Genomic DNA, 22,004 nt, shown 5'->3' on the forward strand with positions numbered 1-22,004 from the left:
TGTCCCGCTGGCTGCACAATCTAGACCAGTCTAGACACATAAAAACATATTACAGTAAAGCATGCCAGGCCACATTTAGACATACCTAGACTGGTTGCACCAAAATGGCAGTCGACGCAATAACACTTATCGTGGTTATTTTATCACAGATTCCCAGAAAAAAATACAGTGCCGCAGTAAGAAACAGCTAGACTGGCAGCACCCAAATGCCAGTCTAGCCAGGTAATTGCACTTAGCAGGGCCACTTTATCACAGATGCCCAGTTAAAAAAAAAACAAGCCAGACTAAGAAATTACTAGACTGGCTGAGCCAAAATGCCTCTCTAGCCACTAATACCACATAGCATGCCTGCTAAACCTGGACATGGATGAGCATTTCAATTTATTGCACAATCCTCATCCCCTGCCCCACACATCCCCTCTCCCTCCAACCCCCTGTCCCAACCCCAAAATCAGCTTCTAGGCCCAGAATTACCTCCACGTCCCATTTCCTTCTCCCAATGCTTACGAATGAGGCTTCTTGCCTCATAGGTAAGTACTGGGATGAGGAAGAGTGGGACTAGGAGCAATGAAGATTACAGGCATTACCTCCGTGTCCCCCTACCTCCTCCCAGTACTTGTGTATGAGGAAAAGTACCTCATAAACAAGTACTGGGACGAGGAACGATAGGGCTATGAGTAATGAAGATTACCAAAACGTTACCAAGGGATTAAACACAAGTAGTGGCGCACACCATTCAGCTGTCTGGGCTTCCGCCCTCCCCCTTATTACCCCCTGAAATTTTGGGCTATGTTGACCCGACCTGGCTGACCTACAGAGCCGTTGCCGGACAGAACAGGACACAGATGTTAAACTGTACCTGGGTTTCGCTGTTAACAAAGGCCCAGCAATTACTAACATAAAGAATTTCACTGTTTGTACCTGCTTTCAAATGCAAATTCTTTTAGGCAGTTGAAATCTTGATGTTGGTTTAGTACTTGCATGCCAGGGAAGTGATTGGAAGGGTAGAGAGGGGACAGGAGACTGGTTATTCTCAAGCAGTCCATAAGTGGGTGCTTTCAGACTTAAAGGAGAGAGTTAACTGCTTGTGAACTAGAATAGTCTCATTAGAATGCATGAAGAAGTTAGATGCCCCCATAGAAATAGGTTTGCCCCTCCGCCACCACCCTTGAAGGTAGCACCTCTCACAACCCGAAATTTAGATTTCGTTGTGCTCTTGAACACACGCATACAAACACACACCATTCACCATACACACACTCACACCCAGCCATCCATACATTTAAGTGTATACCCTTTCACCATACACGCACACCCAGGCAGCCACCCATACATTTAAGTGTGCACCCTTTCACCATACAGGCACACTCAGGCAAGCCACCCATACATTTAAGTGTGTGCCTTTCACCATACACCCACATACACACCCGGCAGCCACCCATACATTCAAGTGTGCACTCTTTCAGCATACACGCACACAGGCAGCCACCTATACATTTAAGTTTGCACCCTTTCACCATACACTCACACGCAGCCACCTATACATGTGGGTGTGCACCCTTTCACCATAGAGGCACACCCAGCCAGCCATACATTTAATTGTGCACCCTTTCACCATACAGTCACACAGGCAGCCGCATCATGGAGTTGAGGGGAGCCCTATTACTTCAAAAAGAAATGATTTCTTTTTTAAGTCCTCCGACTTCATAAAGAAATTATTTCCATTAAGGACCGAAACCATAATGGAAATCATTTCTTTATGAAGGCAGTGACTTTAAAAAGAAACTATTTATTTTTGAAGTCATAGAGCTCCTCCCACCCCATGGCATGGCAGCCTCCAGTCTAGATGTCATGGGGTAGGGCGAGCCCTCGGACATCAAAAATAAATAGTTCATTTTTGTAGTCACTCTGCCTTCACAAAGAAATGATTTCTGTGTGAAGGCAGAGAGACTACCAACAAAAAATGTATTTTTTTTTTATTTTAAAGTCCATGGGGCCCCCCTCCAAGGATATGTGGTGGCAGCCCCTCACCGCCGGGTTTGCGGATGTCTCTGTTACGCCAGTGCAGGGGGAGGTACCAAACAGCAGACATTTTAACAGGAAATGCAATACAGGTTTCTCAGGGGAGGAATAGGCTGAGGGTAAAGCCGAGGGATGTTCCAATTATTGCATCTAACTACATCAAACATCTGAGTGAGGCTGACGAGGGTATAGAATACGCCTAATTACTAGCAGATTTTGTTGAAGTCGCCCGAAATCAAGGGAAAGTGGATTTTTAAGCTATCCACATTTACAATAAAGATTTGGTGGAGGCAAGAAAATCCCTCTGAGCCGATATAAGGAGGCTAAATAGTATTGAAAGGGGCAAGCAAACGCTTCTAGTGAAAAAACGTAAACAGCAATATAAAAACTACAGGGGTTCTGGGTGTCCCTCTACCGGCACAAGCACGGCCCATTCACCTGTTCTTGGGTGGATGGCCCCTGGGAGAGTCTCAACCAAGTCTTTAGCTCACTGTCCCTTTCGCAGAGGAGAAACATCCCTGCATATCAGTCTTTGTCCTGCCCAGGAGCAGTCCAGCGCCGAAATGCTAGGCAATTCTCCTCTGAACAAGAGTACCAACAGCAACCCCAGGCACGTGTTTCGGTCTAGTCGGGCCTCATCAGTGAGGTGGAGCTGTGCCTCTCTAAGAACAGAGAGCAAGGGGTCAACGTCTAGATTCCCCTGGTAATTTAGGGTGAAACCCAAAGCTACTTAATATGCAAAACAAGGGGGGTTCTGGGAGTCCCTCTACTGGCACGAACACAGCCTATTGACCTGTGCTTGGGTGGATGGCCCCCGGGAGAGTCTCAACCAAGTCTTTAGCTCACTGTCCCTATCACAGAGGAGAAATATCCCTGCATATCAGTCTTTGTCCTTCCCAGGAGCAGTCCAGTCGGGCCTCATCATGAGGTGAAGCTGAGCCTCTCTAAGAACAGTGAGCAAGGGGTCCACGTCTGGAGACTATCCCAGGGGCCATCCACCCAAGAACAGATCAATGGGAACGTGTTCATGCTGGTAGAGAGACTCCCAGATCCCCCTTTGTTTAGCAATATAAAAACTGGCTGATTGCTTCAAGGGCCATAAGATTGTCAGGCTTCGCGACCCCGCTGCAGTGAAGACCAGGAGGCGCCATGCACGACTCAAATGCTTTTCTCCCAGTCAGAGTTTGCACTGCAGACAGCGTGCGGCTGGCCCTTTAAGGAACCTATTGCCAGGTGCCTGGAAGTTGGCATGGCAACGTTTGCTTCCAATGCATTTGTCCAGGCCCCTCCTCCTGCGGCGCTAGACGCGCATGGTTGTCATGTGATTTTCTTAAAAGCACCTCCTACCCGCTTCTCCAGAGCTTCTGATCCCTGCAACAGTGGCGTTTTTGATCTTGTGTCCTTGTTTCCCTCTCCTGTACCTTGTTTTCCCTCCTTCCTCCCGTTCCCCTTTTTCTGCCTGCTTGATCGCCTGGTACTCCGACCCGGCTTGCCTACGGACTTCCTGTGCCTTCGTTTCCATTTGCACCCTGCCCAGTTAACAGACCCGGACCGCCCCTGGAACCTGCTCTGCTCACGTTTTTGTCTTGTCTTGTCGCAGTCCGCCTCCTGTTTGATTCTGGAAAAGAACTCGACCTGCTCTTGCAAACGTAACTTGTGGATTTGTTGTTATTTGGAACTTTGCCCACAAATTACTTCGGCTCCCTGGAAACCTACTACAGGATACTTGGACTAGAGACTTCTGGTGTGTCCTCTTCTAGGCGTTCTCGTGTCATCGGGATTAGGTGCCGGGACTTCAAGGGTACGTGGACTAGAGACTTCTGGTGTGCCCTATTTAGGCATCCTCGTGCCGTCGGGGTCAGGTGGTTGTGGAATTCAGCTGTTTCCCTCAGATTGAACTGTCATCTTGCCACTTCCTCAGCTGTCTCTACCTATGCCTCGATATACACCAGCTTCCCATCTTACCTTCAGTTAGGATCCCGTGCGGTAAGCCCTCTTTACTTTGCAAGTCTGGTTAGGGGTTTTTTCTCATCCTAGTTGAATAAAAGACTTACTGACCTTATTGTTGCAGGGAAACTTCAGGTGACAGCCTCTGTCATTATCATTACCAAGTTCCTAGTAGTCGAGTCAAGGTCAGTGGATTATCATTTTGAGCTAATTGCCATCTTATTTCAGACTGCCCGGTGGTAATCCTTGTTTTCCTTGCAGTCTTGACCAACTACAGCCTCTGTATCCTGTATCCTGTGCCGCCTCCTGCCATCTGCCTCCATTGGTTGTTTCTGCTCATCGATCCTGGTAGCCTATCTTTTCGCTAATGCTGGTTCTATACTGTTATCAGCCAGTCAGGTACATTAGCTAGAAGAATTCCCCTGCTACACTACGTGTGCAAGTACGCCTCTGACATAATCAGAAGCCTCACACTATGGATGCAGCGAGTCGTTTTCGGCTATCCTTCAGTTGGTGGCCGATTTATGTAACGATATGGCAGCTGCCCACTCCGCTACCGAGAGGAACATAGATCAATTACAGGCTGACTTATAGCCCGTTGGTACCGGAGCACCGTCTCCCGCGGTTGCATCAGGGTCCGGGTTGGCTCCTTCGCGGCATGACACCGGTCCGGTGTATATGACTGCTCAATTCCTGCCAGAACGGTTCACTGGAGACCCCAAAACGTATAGGACCTTCCTAAATTAGTGCAGATTGCATTTTTTGTGTAGGCCTACATCGTTTGCAGACTCCACCACTAAGGCAGCCTTTTTGTTGTTTGGGGGGCACTGCGGCCGCTTGGTCTAACCCTTTGTTGGAGGAGGGGAGCCATTTGCTGTACAATTGTGACGCCTTAATTGACACTATGAGCCGTGTGTTTGACACACGGTATGCCACGCAGGCAACCGATTTGGAATTGCTTGGGTTACAACAGGGGAGTACACCCCTCCTGGCTTACTTGGCTAGATTTAACCATTTGGTGGCCGAGACCGGTTGGCCTGAAGAGAAGAAGGCATCCCTGTTTTATAAGGGTTTATCGGATTCATCAAAGGATACCCTTGCTACGGTCCCAGTGATCCCCACTGCTTTTCCAGATCTGCTGGATTTAGTGCTACAAATCGACTCCAGGCAGGCTGAAAGGAAGGGGAAAAGAGGTTGGTGCCTCCGCCCATGTCTTCCTCTACTGTTAACGCTTCTGGTTCTTCAGAACCAATGCAGATAGGAGCAGTAAGGGGTCCTCTGTCAGCTGAAACCAAAGAACACAGAAGGAAGAACGGTTTATGTTTTTACTGTGGGGCCTCGGATCACTTATTGCGTGCTTGTCCAAAGAAGCTTGCCAAGAAGCAGGGAAACGCGAAGGCCCGGCAGTAGAGGGGGTCCGATTGCAGGGTGGCTCTTCTAGTGATCCCATCGTATACAGTCCTTATTGTTTACCGGTTACCTTGTCCTCAGCTTCTTGTGGTGCCCAGGCAGTTGTGATGGTCCAGGATTCGGGAGCCACGGGCAACTTTGTGGATGGATCTTATGCTTGGGAACTCGGACTGTCTATTGTTCCCAAACCATGCCAGGAAATGGTTAAAGCAGTTGACGGTTCGTCACTTGTATCTGGTATGGTGACCGAACAGACAGCTGAGTTGTTCATGACCACAGAATGCAGACATAAGGAAAGGATTTCGTTTGACCTGATTGCAGCTTCCCAGTTCAGACTCATTTTAGGCCTTCCCTAGCTCAGGCTGCACAACCCAGGGGTGGATTGGCACTCTAGGGAAGTGAGTTTTTGCTCGGACTATTGAGGGGAAAATTGTATGTTACCTACGCAAGAGACCACAACTCCTAGTCGCGCTCTTCTGGACACGTCTTCTATTATTGGTGCTGTGGTGAACACACGACTCCCTGAGGAGTATAAGGAGTTTCAGGACGTTTTTGATGCAGGAAAGGCTGAGGTGCTTCCCCCACATAAGCCTTATGATTGTCCGATTGAACTAGTACTTGGGGCCAGGATACCAAGGGGACGTATTTACTCCTTAACCCCAAAGGAGGACCTGATTCTAAAGGAGTATGTCGACAGGTCATTAAAGTCAGGTTTCATCCACCCATCTCGTTCCCCTGCAGCCTCCCCATTGTTTTTTGTTCCCAAGAGGGAGGGTGATCTCCGTCCCTGTATTGACTACCGTGCCCTGAACTCTATTACAGTCAGGAACCAATACCCGATCCCACTAATATCAGTGTTGCTGGACCAATTAGGCTCGGCCACGGTTTTCACAAAGTTGGACCTAAGGGGGGCGTACAATCTTGTACGTATAAGCGAGGGGGATGAGTGGAAAATTGCCTTCAAGACCAAATATGGTCTCTTTGAGTGTCTTGTGATGCCCTTCGGCTATGCAATGCGCCGGCGACTTTCCGATTCTTTGTCAACGATATATTCCATGACATGCTGGATCAGTATATCGTTGTGTATCTGGATGATATCCTGATTTACTCACCCTCTTATGCCACCCATGTACGTCATGTAAGAAGCGTACTGCAACGTCTGAGGGAGAACCATCTCTATGCAAAGCTGGAGAAGTGTATGTTCCATGTGGGTGAAGTGGAATTCCTGGGGTACAATATCACGAACCAACGGGTACAAATGTGCTCATCCAAGGTGACTGCCGTATTAGACTGGCCGTCTCCCATCAATCTGAAAACCCTTCAGTCTTTTTTGGGCTTTGCCAACTTTTATAGGCGCTTCATAACCAAGATTTTTCTGCCATTGTTTGTCCTCTTACTGCTCTCACCAGCCCAAAATAGCCTTTAGGTGGACCCTGGAAGCACAGCTTGCATTCGAAACGCTGAAAACCGCTTTCACCACCGCTCCGGTTCTCCAACATCTGAATCCTGCACTGCCCTTTATTGTGGAAGCCAATGCCTCGGAGGTCGCCTTGGGGCCCGCTTGTCACAGCAATGTCCTGATTCCGGTAGACTACATCCAGGGGCCTACAATTCTAGAAAGCTCACCCCTTTCGAAAGAAATTATACAATCACTGAAAGGGAGCTGTTGGCGGTTAGGGACGCCTTTTTGGTTTGGAGGCACCACTTGCTGGGTACCACAGAACCGGTGCAAGTGTTTACCGACCATCGAAACCTGTTGGCTCTGTAATCGGTGAAGTGTATGACAGCACGTCATGCCCGCTGGCATGATTTCTTTTCGGCCTTTAACTTCACCATTTCCTATCGCCCTGGTTCTCAGAATTCCAAAGCTGTTGCTCTCTCCCACCTCTATGGAGTCTTCGGGAACCCCAATGTTAGTGGTGCTCCCTTGCTTCCTACTCAGGTGGTGTGTGGGTGTTGTTTGCAACCGTCTTTGAAAGACTTGATTTGTGATTGGGTTCAGTCCGTCCCGGTTGACAATGTTGAACACGGTTTGGAGATTGTAAACTCTCTGCCTTATAAACAAGGCAAGATCTATCTACCCAATCCATCCACAGGGCTTAATGCCATGCAATGGTGCCATGATGCCTCCTTGGCTGCCCATCAGGGGGTTAGGAAAACGATTGATCTATTGGAGAGGTAGTGCTGGTGGCCCTCTTTGAAGAAGGATGTCACAGAATATCTGGCTACTTGTACAGTTTGTGCCCAGTGCAAGCATTCCCCCGGCAAACCCGTCGATCTTTTGCAGCCGATGCCCATTCCTGAGAGTCCATGGTCAGTTATTTCTATGGATTTTGTGGTTGAATTGCCTCTGGTGGACGGATTTCACACAATATGGGTGGTCATTGACTACTTTACTAAACTGGCCTTGTTTGTCCCATGTCGCTGCATCCCTACGACTCCCTCTCTGGCTGATCTGTTTCTGAGAAATGTGTTTAGGATGTTCGGCCTCCCGTCAGTTATTGTCACGGACCGTGGACCGCAGTTCACCTCCCATTTTTGGAAGGCGTTAACCACAGCGCTGGGAGTTAACTGCAGGTACTCCAGTGCTTATCACCCTCAGACAGACGGACAAACCGAGCGTTTGAACTCAACAATGGAGCAATATCTACGTTGTCTCACTATACAATGTCAAGAGTCATGGGTTTCGGTTCTACCTCTTGTGGAGTTCGCTTACAATAACTCGTTCCACACGGCAACCAGGTTGTCTCCGTTTTACGCCTTGTTTGGTCTACATCATCGTTCTTTGCCCTCTGCCCTGATATGCCATCACACAATCCTGCGGCTCTTGCCTGTATCAGAGACCTGACTACTGTTCACAGTCTCGTCAAGAAACATTTGTCCGAGGCCCAAATTCGAACAAAGACCTATGCGGATGCACATTGCACTCCTGCTCCTGTCTATCATCCTGGCATGAAGGTCTGGTTGTCAACGCAGAATTTGCGCATCCCAGGTCGAAGGCCTTTACTTCCCCGTTTTGTGGGCCCTTACGAGGTGTTGCAGGTCATTCTGCAGCCGTCCGCCTAGCCCTTCCGACTGCTTGGAAAATCCATCCAGTATTTCACGTCTCTTGTGAAACCCTGTCACCCGTCTGCAAGACTTCCACCTCGTCCTCCGCCCCTGAGGGTGCGAGGTGCTGAGGAATACGAGGTGGGCACTATTCTGGACACCAGGGTCAAAAGGGGTAGAAGGTTCTATTACGTGGACTGGAAGGGCTATGGTCCGGAGGACCACACTTGGGAACCTGCAGTTAATATTCATGCTCCTATTCTTGTATCTCGTTTTTGGTCCTCTCGCAGGGTCAGGGCTTCTTTGAAGGAGGATACTGTCAGGCTTCGGGACCCCACTGCAGTGAAGACCAGGAGACGCCATGCACGACTCAAATGCTTGTCTCCCACTCAGAGTTTTCACTGCAGACAGCGTGCGGCTGGCCCTTTAAGTAACCTATTGCCAGGTGCCTGGAAGTTGGCATGGCAACTTTGGCTTCCAATGCATTTGTCCAGGCCCCTCCTCCTGCGGTGCTAGACATGCATCGTTGTCATGTGATTTCCTTAAAAGCACCTCCTACCCGCTTCTCCGGTGCTTCTGATTCCCGCAACAGTGGCGTTTTTGATCTTGTGTCCTTGTTTCCCTCTCCTGTACCTCTTTTCCCTTCCTTCCTCCCGTTCCCCTTTTTCTGCCTGCTTGATCGCCTGGTACTCCGACCCAGCTTGCCCACACACTTCATGTGCCTTCGTTTCCATTTGCAGCCTGCCCAGTTAATGGACCCGGACCGCCCCAGGAACCTGCTCTGCTCACGTTTTTGTCTTGTCGCAGTCCGCCTCCTTTTGGATTTGTTGTTACTTGGAACTTTGCCCACAAATTACTTCAGCTCTCTGGGAACCTACTACAGGGTACTTGGACTAGAGACTTCTGGTGTGCCCTCTTCTAGGCGTCCACGTGTCGTCGGGATTAGGTCCTGGGACTTCAAGGGTACGTGGACTAGAGACTTCTGGTGTGCCCTATTTAGGCGTCCTCGTGCTGTCGGGGTCAGGTGGTTGTGGACTTCAGCTGTTTCCCTTGGATTGAACTGTCATCTTGCCACTTCGTCGGCTGTCTCTACCTGTGCCTCGATATGCACCAGCTTCCCTGCTTACCTTCAGTTAGGATCCCGTGCGGTAAGCCCTCTTTACTTTGTAAGTATGGTTAAGGTTTTTTCTCATCCTAGTTGAATAGAAGACTTACTGACCTTATTGTTGCAGGGAAACTTCAGGTGACAGCCTCTGTCATTATCATTACCAAGTTCCTAGTAGTCGAGTCAAGGTTAGTGGATTATCATTGTAAGCTAATTGCCATCTTATTTCAGACTGCCCGGTGGTAATCCTTGTTTTCCTTGCAGTATTGACCAACTACAGCCTCTGTATCCTGTATCCTGTGCCACCTCCTGCCATCTGCCTCCATTGGTTGTTTCCTCTCATCGATCCTGGTATCCTATCGTTTCGCTAATTAACCTTTTTGGTTGTATACTGTTATCCGCCAGTCAGGTACATTAGCTAGAAGAATTCCATTGCTACACTAGGTGTGCAAGTACGCCCTGACAAAGATAGCAGCATGATGCGGAACAAATGCTAAAAACTATTTGTAAGAACAATACCCGCAATCTATGGGAATTAATAAATAATAATAGGCTTCAGCCAGCTTTACTACTAAGCACGATCTCTGAGGAATTATGGATAAACCACTTTACAGCATTTTCTGCCTTGGGCGACTCTAATCTAAAGAGGGCCTAGGATCTCTTAAATAATGGTTTGTCAATTTTGACAAAGATGACATTGAGGGTCTAATTAGAAATGTAAACTGCTCTCGAGCCTCCGGCCCGGCCGGTTTGACCAACTCAATGTTAAAGGAAGCTGTGGGCCCATGGGCCGACTTTGTTACCTTACTATTTAATCGAGTTATGATTGCAAAAGAAGTCCCAATCTCCAAGAAAAAGGTACTGATCATCCCATTTTTCAAGAAGGGCGATAGAGAGGATCCAAGGAACTATCGGCCGATCGCCTCCTCTTGGATATGTTGGGAAAGATCTTTGCTTTGGTGCTCTTACATAACTTAACCTCTTGGGCTATTAAAGCTGGACGAATGGACTTGCGACAAATGGGATTTGTGAAGCGGGTGGGCACTGGCCTAAACCTCTTCCTCTTGAACTTTGTTAAAACTTAGAGCAATTAAGACCAAGTCCAAAATGTATTTGGCATTCATCGATCTGGAAAAAGTGTTTGACAGTGTCAACAGGGAGAGGCTATGGGAGAAATTATTAAAATGTCAGTGCCTGCAAGATCTTGTAGAGGCAATAAAGGCTTTGCACTTGTCAACCTCTTTGCAAGTTAGATTGACAATGAAAGGAGTCTTCTAACAAAAAAATGAACACATGCAGAGGCTTAAAGCAAGGATGTCCCCTGGTACCTGCATTGTTTAATGTATATATATATCAGCTTTGGAGGAATACCAGAACTTTATAAAAGCATTTCCCCTGAAAGTACAGGGCTGTTTTATCCCCTGGATTTTATATGCAGACGACTTGGTAATTATTGACTGTAAGGAACTCATAGTGGCAACAGTAAAGACAGACACAAGTGATCAAAGTACAAGGGTGTTCATTAAATTGTATAAATGGGTTTGGTAAAACGCCTAATCTAAACCTAAATCTAAGATGGGAGCAAGCTACGACTATCAAATAATAATAAGGCAGTCCTAGTGGCGTCTTGTCAAATAAAAGGGCCTATACTAAAAAAAACATGATTGCCAATCCTTACAGCTAAATTCAAAAAGAGTGTGGGATAGTGTTCACAAGAAAAGAAAGCACGGGACAAGGTGGGACTCCTGAGTATACTCTCTTTCCAGCACAAGGCTACAGTTCTGTTCTCCGGTATCAGGGTCTTCCGTGGTTAAGTCTGTTGCCTCTGGGGACCTGATGGATTCAAAATAACAAAACAAAAAGTTCCTTGCTGCATGTACATTGGGTGATGACTTTTTACCCCTGGATCCCCCTCTTCCGGGCTCAGAGTCTTCTCAAATGTTAGCCTCCCTCCGTCGAGTTCACTACAGCATTTATTCAAAGGATTTTGCCTGTCACATTCACAAGTCTCAATGTCTTTTTAAACAATCCACTGTGGACCCCCCTCAGTCGGGTTCACTCATGTCAACACAATGTTCATTGGGGTATCATGCTTTTTTTAATTTATTTTTTATTTTTGTGTTAGTTTTGTATCAACCAAACAATCAACAAACCTTCACCAGAGGCTTGACGGTCCGAGGGGCTAAGGCCCCATTTCCCTTTTTCCCCTTTGATGTTTTTATCCCCTTCCCCTTTGATGTTTCTATCCCCTATGCTTCTTTTTCCCTTCCCTGCAATGCAAATTGTTATTTGTAATGTTTATTCATGTTTGAAAATCTAATAAAATTTTTGATTAAAAAAAAAACAAACAACAACCAAACTTGCAGTACATATTACAATATGTCAAATTTTGTACAATCCGATCATTGTTGACTGCTTTTCCCATTCCCTCCACCCCCCAAGCCTACATCTCTTTGCGGTTTACTTCTGCAGTTTGCAAAGGGGTTTCCTTACTCGTGTTCTCCGCTGGGTCTTGGTTACTTGACCAATCTTGCATGGACCCAAATAGTGTAGCTATTAAGTGTCTCCAGCTAGTCAGGGGTTCTGCTTCTTCATCCCCCACCCATGTTTCTAGCATCCTGCCATACTACAGTTTCGGCTTCTGCCCATTTCTGTAGGTCTTTCCACCATACTTCAATCCTAGGTCTGTGACACGCCTTCCACCCCATGGCAATCCTGCGCTTCGCCAGTATGGACCGCAAAATCCTTTAGTTTGCTTACATGTTTAAGTTTACATGGTCTGGGGAAAGTCCCAAGCAGGCACGCCCACCTTATCCCAACAGTTATCTTAATCCCCTTTTCCTCCAATCTGTGGGCTATTTCTCCCCAAAGTTTCTCGATTTCCGGTCACGCCCAGAACATATGCATCATCCCAGTGTTTTCTTCGCCACATTTGGGGCATATTTGCCTCTCTGCATTATTGAATTTGGCTATTCTTTGGGGTGTCATATAAGCCCTGTGGGTTATGCACAACTGTATTTGCTGTAACCTTGCATTCCTTGACACTTTCTTGTGGTACCCTTGGGCCCGCTCCCACGTTCCATCACTCATGGGGGCGCCTACTTCCTCCTCCCAGTCTTGTCGTAGTTGTACCACTTCCTTTCCCTCTTTGGACATTATCAGCTCATATAGTCTGGATATCTTGTGCCCTCCCTCTGCTATATCATATATTATTTCTATGGTGGTATCCGGTTCTTCGTCCAATACTGTTTCTGACCATGTTTCTTTAATCCGCTGGACCACCCTGTGATATGTAATTTATTGTCCTGTATGCAACCCTTTTTCCTCCACCAGCGTCCCAAATTTCTTTATCTTCCCCTCTTGCCAAATATCTCCTATTGTCGCTATCCCCACCGGTTCCCAATGTTTCCTGATTATCTTCATTAACTGCACCTCTTTCCCTGCCAGTGCAACCAGTGGCACCTGCGGGGAACACAGGGTTGGATTTTCCATTATCTGACAGGCCTTGCACCATATTTTCCACCCCAATGTCATCATCTTGGGCCGCTCTTTCATGTCTAGTTTGGACAGCCATATGATTTCCTTCAAGAAGTATGGGGCACAATCCTGTCCAAACAACCTAGATGCTGAGGTTGGGTCTTCTGATAGCCATTTTGCCACATATTGTAGCTGGCTTGCTATATAGTAAATTTCGAAGTTTGGCAAGTTTATGCCCCCCTTATCATGTGCGTTTTGCAATTTCCAAAGGGCGACCCTGCTCCTCGTCCCATGCCAAAGGAACCCCCTACACATGCTGTGCACCTTGTCAAAGAATCGTCTTGATATCAGATATGGTATATTTCCAACATAATGCAGTAATCTGGGTAGGACCACCATTTTCAACATTGCCCCTCTCCCCATCATCGCCAGAGGAAGCTTTACCCAAACCTTCATGCTATTTTCGAAACCCTTGACCGCCTTCTTGGTATTATGCTTGTGCTCTGCCTCAACCTTATGGTAGAGGTCTATCTCAAGGTATCTAAATGTATTAACCTCCCACGGTATTTGTAGAACTGGCAATTTCTCTCGTGGAATACCGACGTATTTTCCCATATGGAATATGCATGATTTACTGGGGTTCACCGCTATGCGCGACAGCACCGCAAATCTTTCCATTACTTCCAGGACATATTGGAGGTTTTCTTCTGGGTATTGTAAATACAGCAACATATCGTCAGCGTACAAGGAAATCAAGTGTGATTCTCCATTTAAGTTTATCCCTATCGTGTCATACTGTTGCCTTAGGTATATCGCCAGGGGCTCTAATGCCAAGATATACAGCATGGGGGACCACAGGCATCCTTGTCTAGTACCCCTGCTAAGTTGCCACCTTTCCGATATAATCGCTCCCATTTTAACCATGGCCAACGGTGTGCTTGAAAGGGGCCCCTAGGGGTCCCTCGCGTTATGGAAACAAGGCAAGTCACCACACACGATAGATACGCCAGACACGAGGTTGAATTCCCAAAGCTAGGGTTTATTGCAAAGCAAAAGAGTCTCAGTTGGCCAACTCGGTCTCACGCCCCGCGACGTGTATCTCTAGACCTCGAGGGACGCAAGAGAGCGAATTACATACATCAGTTACATATATACAAAATGCACATCTTATAATCAGCTATGACATGTTAACACCGCCCTTTATTGGGTTTCTTTGAACTCAGTGTGATGATGGACAATTTTGACGAATATGACACCTTCAAATGTCTATTCTAGTAACAATATGCAACAATATGCAATCTTGCAAGTGTAGAGACAGACCTCTTTGTTGAACAGAACATTGTGCTTCTGTTCTTGTAAGCGAGCTACATACGGGGGAAGAGTCACATTCCAGACCTTACTATCTTTGAGTTGCTATTTGTGTCCTGGGAGCCGACACGCTCTACAGGGCTAGAAAAGGGGGGCCGTAATAGGAGCATAATTAAGGCCTCTAGATGCCTTATTCTAACATTTTCTACCATATAACGAGACTGGCTGGCAGCTGTGAAATGATTAAACGCCCTGCGGCTTGTCAGGGGTTTTGACCCATGTTCGAGTTATTATGCTGCAACATTTGGGGCTGTGGGCTCAGAAAATCCAAGATGGCCGAAAAAGCCCACATTGCGCCAGAATCCAGGAAAACCACGCAGTTTTGCGCACACCAAAATGGTCGCCTGACCTACCACCCACCAGTTCGAGCGTGATGGGCCAGAAGCGCCATGAGTGAAACGTGCTGCCAAAGGAAAAACAGCAGTGCCTGTTAGCTCAAAAGCGCTCTGAAATCACCTTTGTTTCTCTGAAATGCAAGCTAAAAATGCCTATTTTAAACATTGCAAGATATTCAAAAATCTCACTGAACACCAGCAGACATTTGGCAGAATGTAGTCTTGTGTGCATACAAAATCTGGAAAGATGAAGAGCCCAAAACAATGTTTATAACAAAACTGGCTGTGCTGTGGATGTCAGCAGCTGAAGTGAAATTGGACTTAAAACCACTAAAATCAAAATGTTTAAAATAAACGAGTGACCTACTTTTGAGTGTCACATAGGTTGCAACTGTTTAAAGGTCATAGTTTTGAACTTAGAATCAGCGTTCTAGCTTCATGTGTTAAAATTGTAAGTTTGATTTGAATGAAGAAAAACTGGGAACAAAAGTGACATTTGGCTGAAGCCTGGCTTGAAGAGATTGAATTCTGCCCGGCAACTACCCCCGACAGGAGTTGAAACTTGCTCAGCCACTGCATTCGCAGGCCTGGCTGCCTTCTGCTGTTCCCACCAAAAGGAGATTACACCTCCCTGATTAAATCAGGGGAGGAGCACCTGGGAGCAGGGAAACAGAACAATGAGCCTTCCTTGGCTCAGGCAAATGTTAAATTAGGGGGGGTCGTAAATGGCTTCCTCTTGGCAGAAACTGGGAGGAGCAGTGCCTCTGTGAGCAACTTGAATTGGAGGAAGTGGACAAACCAGAAATTCCACCATGTGCTTTGGGAAACCACACCCCTCTGGGCCAGAGCATAATTTTAAAAAGATGGATAATTCATAGTACGGACTTGTAAAAATTATATAATTAATATCATTATTCTTGTGATTTTTCTGTGCACATTTTAAGAGGTGTCAGGACTCTGTGGTATGTTCTGGGGGGTAGTAGCAGAAAATAAGGTATTACTCCGAATGTCTGTATGTTAAAAATCTGACACTTTCTCATCTGATGCCCATATTCCTTGTGCATGTTTGTGTAAATTCTGGAAAAGTTTAGAGGTTGTGTTCTTGATGAAAAGGGCAGAATTCTGTCATAAGTGGACATCTTACAAAGACAGGGATCGGATGGTTTGGTGCTACAGAAAATATGTTAACTGGACATATAATATTAGAAAAATGGTACATAGATAAAAATGTATTCGGATCAAAAATAGATTTGTGTGCAAATTGACAAGGGGAATGTTCTTTCTGTATGCCATAAAATTGATGCCTGATTACACTCCATTCCTTCCCCCAATCAAGGGAGAGAGGAGAGCTTGGCCAATAATAAGTTGTGAGGGGAAGGCTTAGTTATGCCCATGCACACACCCATTTTCAAAACACATAAAAAGAGACTGCTTTGGACAGGCAACACACCCACTTTCCATTTTCTTGTGAAGCATTTTGCCGGACCAGACAATATCCAGAAGGACCGTCTCCAGAACTTAGAATCCAGACTTCAGAACTTTTTCAGCAGTGCCAAGAACTTTTGCCAGAACCAGAGACCAGACCGCTGTGAAGTGCAGAGCAGAGCTGACCCAGAGAGCTGTGACTTCAGAACCACCCGCCAGGAGTCCAGTCCAAACCTGATCAGACCTTGACGGCCCATTTCAAATTTATAGTGTGAGTACTCAGCTAGAACTGTGCAAACCACTCTCTTAGTTTAAAATAATCTAATTCAAACCATTTCCACCTATCTAGAACTGCATCATAGAATTGTGTGTCCATCCTGTTGATCCAAAACCTTCCACGGCGCATCTGTCATTCTGAAACTTTAATTTCATTTCTGAAAATCTATCTCCACAACATCGTCCATATCTTTGGAACCGTGTGGGCTAGGAACGAGATTTAACTTTCATTTTAAAGCTGAGAATCTAATCTTTCCAAAAGGCCTGACTGTCTATTCCTTATAGTTATTCCGTAATCGCGCTCGACGCATTCGGAAAAATTGCCGCAAATTGAAACATTAGCTCCTGTCAAGGATAGCCGCTTTTGCTTGAACTGCTAAAATTCCTTTTCAACCTGCTAATCCCTGAATCATTGATAGTGCTGACCTGAACTAATCTTAAATAGCTATCACCTACCCTGAACTTCCTGCAGGAAATTAAAATCATTCTTAACATATTTGCATACCACATTTAAAAGTACTTTTGCCTGTGTTCAAAATCATCCCTGTTTCTCTAAGCTTGCTGGGGGGAACAGGAACTGAACTACATTTGATTGTATTCCTGAGAACTGTGTGCTCTCCTTTCCATCTTTTTATATTGCATAGGGGGGAGTGAATTGCCACAAGGGGAAAAGTGAACATATTGGCCCTCATTTCAAGTCCGGCGCTGGACCATGGTGCTATTAGCACCATGGTCCATGCCGGAGTCCGGCATGGTGGATGGCGGAATTACTGCCCCATTCCAAGGTGAGTGGGGCGGTAATTCCCCATTCACCATTTGCCCTTCCCCATTCCCATTTTTGCCCCATAGGGCATAATGGGGATGGGGAAGGCGCTAATTACGGCACCGTAAATTACGGTGCCTTAATTAGCACCAAGGTCGCTTAGCGCCTTGGACTTTAACGCCTGCAAAAAGCAGGCATTAAAGTGTGAATCAGGCGTTAAGGGTGAACGGCGCCGACGGCGCCGTTAAACCCTTAACGCCTGACTTGTAATGAGGGCCATTATCTCTTGTGAAACCCTATCAGTTTAGTTCTGTACTGCATTCTTTCCATCATTGTTTTTCCTTGAAACCATAAAAGCATTCTCAGTTACCTTTTCCTTCCTCTACCAACTCCTAAGTTATCAAATAAGCGTACAATTGTAATATTATCCATTGTTGATCACTGTCATATTCTTAAGTGTGATATCAAATATTAATTTATTATAAAAGTGTGATATATATATATTGTTTAATTTTTCCAATCAATCTTTTAAATTGCAAAACAAACCTACTTCTTGGCTCAGTGAGGTCAGGGGGATTCAAAGAGAGGGGCGTTATATAAGGGTTTATCATCCAGAGTATAACTTGTCATAAAAATATATAAATAAGAGCTTCCCTTGGGCGTCCCAGACAAGGCACTGACTTAGTGGGACTGCTGAATTGAAGTCACTTAACAGGCTCTCCTTGAAGGCTACACCCGGGAGGGAGCTGGGCATTCCTCTCTGGGCTGCCCACGTTGTGTTTCAGTGAACTCTTTATTAGCCTTGCGGCCTTGCCCTTTCACGTTTTAGACAACAATGTTAACAGTCAGCAGAATAAGCAGAATTGGCTAACCGAAGCTGCGAAGCAGTTTGAACAGAAAGCAATGAGCAATTGTTAAAGAGCAAAATGGCGATTCTTGTTACATCAAAATGGCTGCTCATTGGTCAAACTTGGTGTTAGGGAGAATTCTCTGTTTAGGCTGAATTTCCTAACCTAGTGAGACCCCCAGCAGCTTTGCTGGATTTCTGGAGTTTGTTTTTTTCTCCTGCCAAGAGTGAGTCTCTTTTCTTCACACTCTTGGACATGATTTGAAGGGTTCCTTTGACTGTTAATTTATTTTATGGGCTATGGGGTCTTTTACTCCATAGGGTCTCATGTGTTTTTACTATGTGTGTTACACAGCAGCCTCAGTGCAGTGACACAGGGGTGTCATAGTGACCCCCCACCATAGACTCCATACCCTGGGACTGACTACTGTCTCCCAGGGCATGTAAAGTCACCATTGGCTTTACTAGTCCCAAATTATGAACAGAGGCCAGTACAAACCATCATAATGTGGACGTACTGGTCGGGGCAATTCGATTGCCCCGGGGTCTGTTAGTCGAGGGGGCACGTCTCCGTCCCCCCTGATCGAGTTTTGGCTGGTGGCAGTGGATACTACTTTTTATATTCGACCGTGAATATATCTCTATGGGATTTTCCCATTGTTCGAGGCTACCAAGTTTAATTATTTAATTCTCATAGTCTCGAACATACCGCCGGTTTATTTATTTAATATTAATTCGCCGGTTGGTATTTTTTGCCAGAACTTGATTCTAAAATGGCGTTTGTGTTCTCTTCTGTGACTCCAACCCAAGTCGATCCCTTTGTTCCACTTTTTGGCGGGCTTCTCCACAGAAGCCTCCAAAAGTGCTGCCACTCTGTCTGGGTACCACAGGGGGTGTGGGAGGGGGTTTAGGCACCCCGGACTGAGTTACCTTGGTAACTCAAGTCACACTCTTTTGTGATTGGCCCAAGTGGTGAGCCGGCCGGCTCACCACTTAGCATGTTTGATTGACAGCTAGGCTGAGTGAATGGGGGTGTGCTGCATAAAAGCAGGGCTTTTGGGACTGGAACTTCAGAAGTCGCCACAGGACCTGAGAATCCGACGAGGGAGAAGCTGAGCCAACCTGCTACGACAACACCACCGGTGGAGCCCTGCGGAACCGACTCACCACTTCCCGACGACAGAGAAGATCTCCCGGCTGGAGAGTCTTCTTCCCCTGACTGGTGGGCACAACCAGTTTACCTTCTTTTCCTCACATCCCAGGACGTCTTGTGGTCGAATTGCCCGTGCTAAGCACCCCGGCAACCGGATAGCCACTTACCACTGGTCCGCGAATAAAAGGACCGCTCCTTTTAACTGAGAACTCCACGTCTGGTTTCTTCCCTGGCAGTGCAACAGACTCCTGTCTTCCTCCCCCACTAGATCCTCTCTTCCCCCAGACGAAGCACCGACTTGCATCCGCTGCCAGGAACAACTGCCCCCGCTGGAGTATTCTCACCACTTTAAGGTACTGTGTCCGCCAGACCTCCCTTTCTAAAGATTGCTACAAGGTAATAATTATCCCTTAACCTTCTGGACTGGGCTGGCCGCCTTGACCATCTAACTGGTTCCTTTCTTTTGGTCCAACTCTTTCTGAACCTTTTCAAGACTTTTGTGCACTTTTCAACCGTGTGACCTTGGACAGATTTCGTTCTGATCCTCTTAAAGTGGATCCGGCTTTCTGAACTCTAACTTCACGGTTTGATTCTGCCTTCCTCTCTTGCTGTGTTCTTGTGAAAGTGTTGGGATCTGTTTCAATTTATACTCTGCCTTTCTCTCCCTTTTAAACCGAATTATTAGAGTGCCATCTGCGTTAAGCGCTCACCGCTGTCTGAAAATAAGTAGGGCTTTACTTAAGACTTGTCTAATATTCTTTTAAGGGAGTGTATATCTTTTAGTGACCATATTTTTGAACTGCTTAATATTAGTGCCTGTGTGTTTTATTAGATGTGGTTTTAAATAAATAATTGTATCTCTTTTACACCAAGCTCTGGTCAGTGTTTGCTTGTTCTACTGTGTTCTTTTGACCTATTGTGAATACTCTGTATACTGCCTAACTCTTCTTGAGGGGGGTCTGACTGCTCAGCCACAGCTACGAAGTGAATCTGTGTGGTACAGACTGCTACCAAGTGGGTTTACTGCCAAATACCTGTAGTCTTAAATCTTTTGCAGTAGTCCCAGAGGGAACTGCACAGGTTTCTGCCTAACACTGGTGTACAGCGGAGGGATTTGTATTTAGTATACACTTTAGAGTGCTTTTTGAATACTTTAGGACAACTAACCACAAAGCTTAGCACTAAAAAGCTGATTTTCTAACTATCTCTGCTATGGAGAGTTATACCCTAGAATCATTGTCTGCCAAAACTGCTGATTGCTTAAAAGTATTGTGTAGACATAAGAATCTCTCTGAGAAGGGCAAGAAAATGGAACTTATAGAAAGATTGTTAGAAAACCAAAGTCTGGGTGGTACAGAGGAATCTACCCCCCCAGCAAATGTAGAAAACAGTGATGGTATTGATCTAAATCAAAGTCTTGATAATGAATCAGAAGAGGAAAGTGAACCTAATGAAGTTAGCCACTCTGAGCCTCTGTCTGCCTTACCTACTGTACCTACTGGGCCTATACCAGGTCCTACATATAACCCTGCTTATTTTTAATTTGAAAAAATGAAGCTTGAATTAGAGTACAAACGTTTTATTGCTCAATCTGAAAGAAACCAAGAGCTAGAGTTCAGAAGAATGAATGCCCAGGCTGAGCAGAGGCAAGCTGAGTTAAGACTCAGGGAAATAGAGCTTAATCATGAACTAGAAATGAAGAAGTTGTCTGTGGAAAATGCTTCTCTCTCCTCTGGTTCCTCTAGGAGTTCCAGTCCCAAAAGACCCCAGATGCCTAACGAATTAGTGGGTATGTATGAACCTAAGTTGGATGTGTTGGATTGGTTACAAATGTTTGAGTATAATCATGGGCTCCAGGACATCACAGGGAATGAGTTACTTCCCTGGTTGTTCTCTAGGCCTCCCCCTGTTGCAACTGATGTGGTAATGGAGTTGGGGGAGGTGGATAAGAAGGATTATGAATGTGTGAAGCTAGCTTTGATAGCTAGATGTGGGAAGACCCCTTCCCAGTACCTTAAGAGGTTCAGGACCCTCAAAAAGAATGATGGTACCCCTTGGGCTACCTGGGTAAGTGAGTGTTTGAAAAACGTAGAGGGATTGATTAAGGGTTACAAGGTGAACACATATGAGGGAATGAGAAATATTGTTATGTTGGAGTCAATTTATGATGCCTGCTCTCCTGAGCTCAGACAGCACTTGGCTGATTCAAAGGAATTGGATTCCAGGAAGTTAGCTAAGGCTGCTGACTTGTGGGTTGCCAACAGGGCCACTCACAAGGATTCAGGGGTCACTCAGAAAAAGGATGAGGGAAAGCAGCCACCAAAAGGGAACCAAGAGATTTCTGATACCTCCCAACCCAAAGAGGGCCCCAAATAACAAAATAACCAGGGTAAGCCCCAGGGTAAACCACAACAGGCTAGTGTACCTTCTGGTCACAAACCAGAAGGAGGTCAGGCCAAGCCACCCTTCCAGAGAGCATTTGGAACATGCTATCTCTTTGGGGCAACTGACCACATCAAAGGAGATCCCAGATGTAAGGGTAAACCTACAGGGATCAGCACAGTCTCCTTAGCCTTCACTCCTGAGAAGGAAGTCCAAATGGCTAGTGTGCACTTTGAAGTCTTTGCTGAAGAACCTTTGGGTCTTCAAGCAAGTGTAACAGTAGAGTCCATGGGTCTGGTTAGTGATCAGAATAGGAGTGTGTACCACTCCATACCAGAAAACTCTTAAAGTTTATTATATGGACAGTGTCCTTGTCAATGGTCAGGATACCCCTGCCAGGCGAGACTATGGGGCCAGCAGAACAGTAGTGGATGAAAGCTTTTTCA

General features: G+C 46.2%; 1 protein-coding gene across 3 annotated transcripts in view; it reads left to right on the forward strand.

The window, feature by feature from the left end:
• Positions 1 to 22,004, forward strand: part of LOC138497164 (ubiquitin thioesterase otulin-like) — a 1,020,877-nt gene that overhangs the window by 107,601 nt on the left and 891,272 nt on the right. The window lies entirely within an intron of this gene.

This window comes from Ambystoma mexicanum, chromosome 5q, assembly GCF_040938575.1.
Source record: "Ambystoma mexicanum isolate Mex_15411 chromosome 5q, UKY_AmexF1_1, whole genome shotgun sequence".
Lineage (NCBI taxonomy): Eukaryota > Metazoa > Chordata > Amphibia > Caudata > Ambystomatidae > Ambystoma > Ambystoma mexicanum.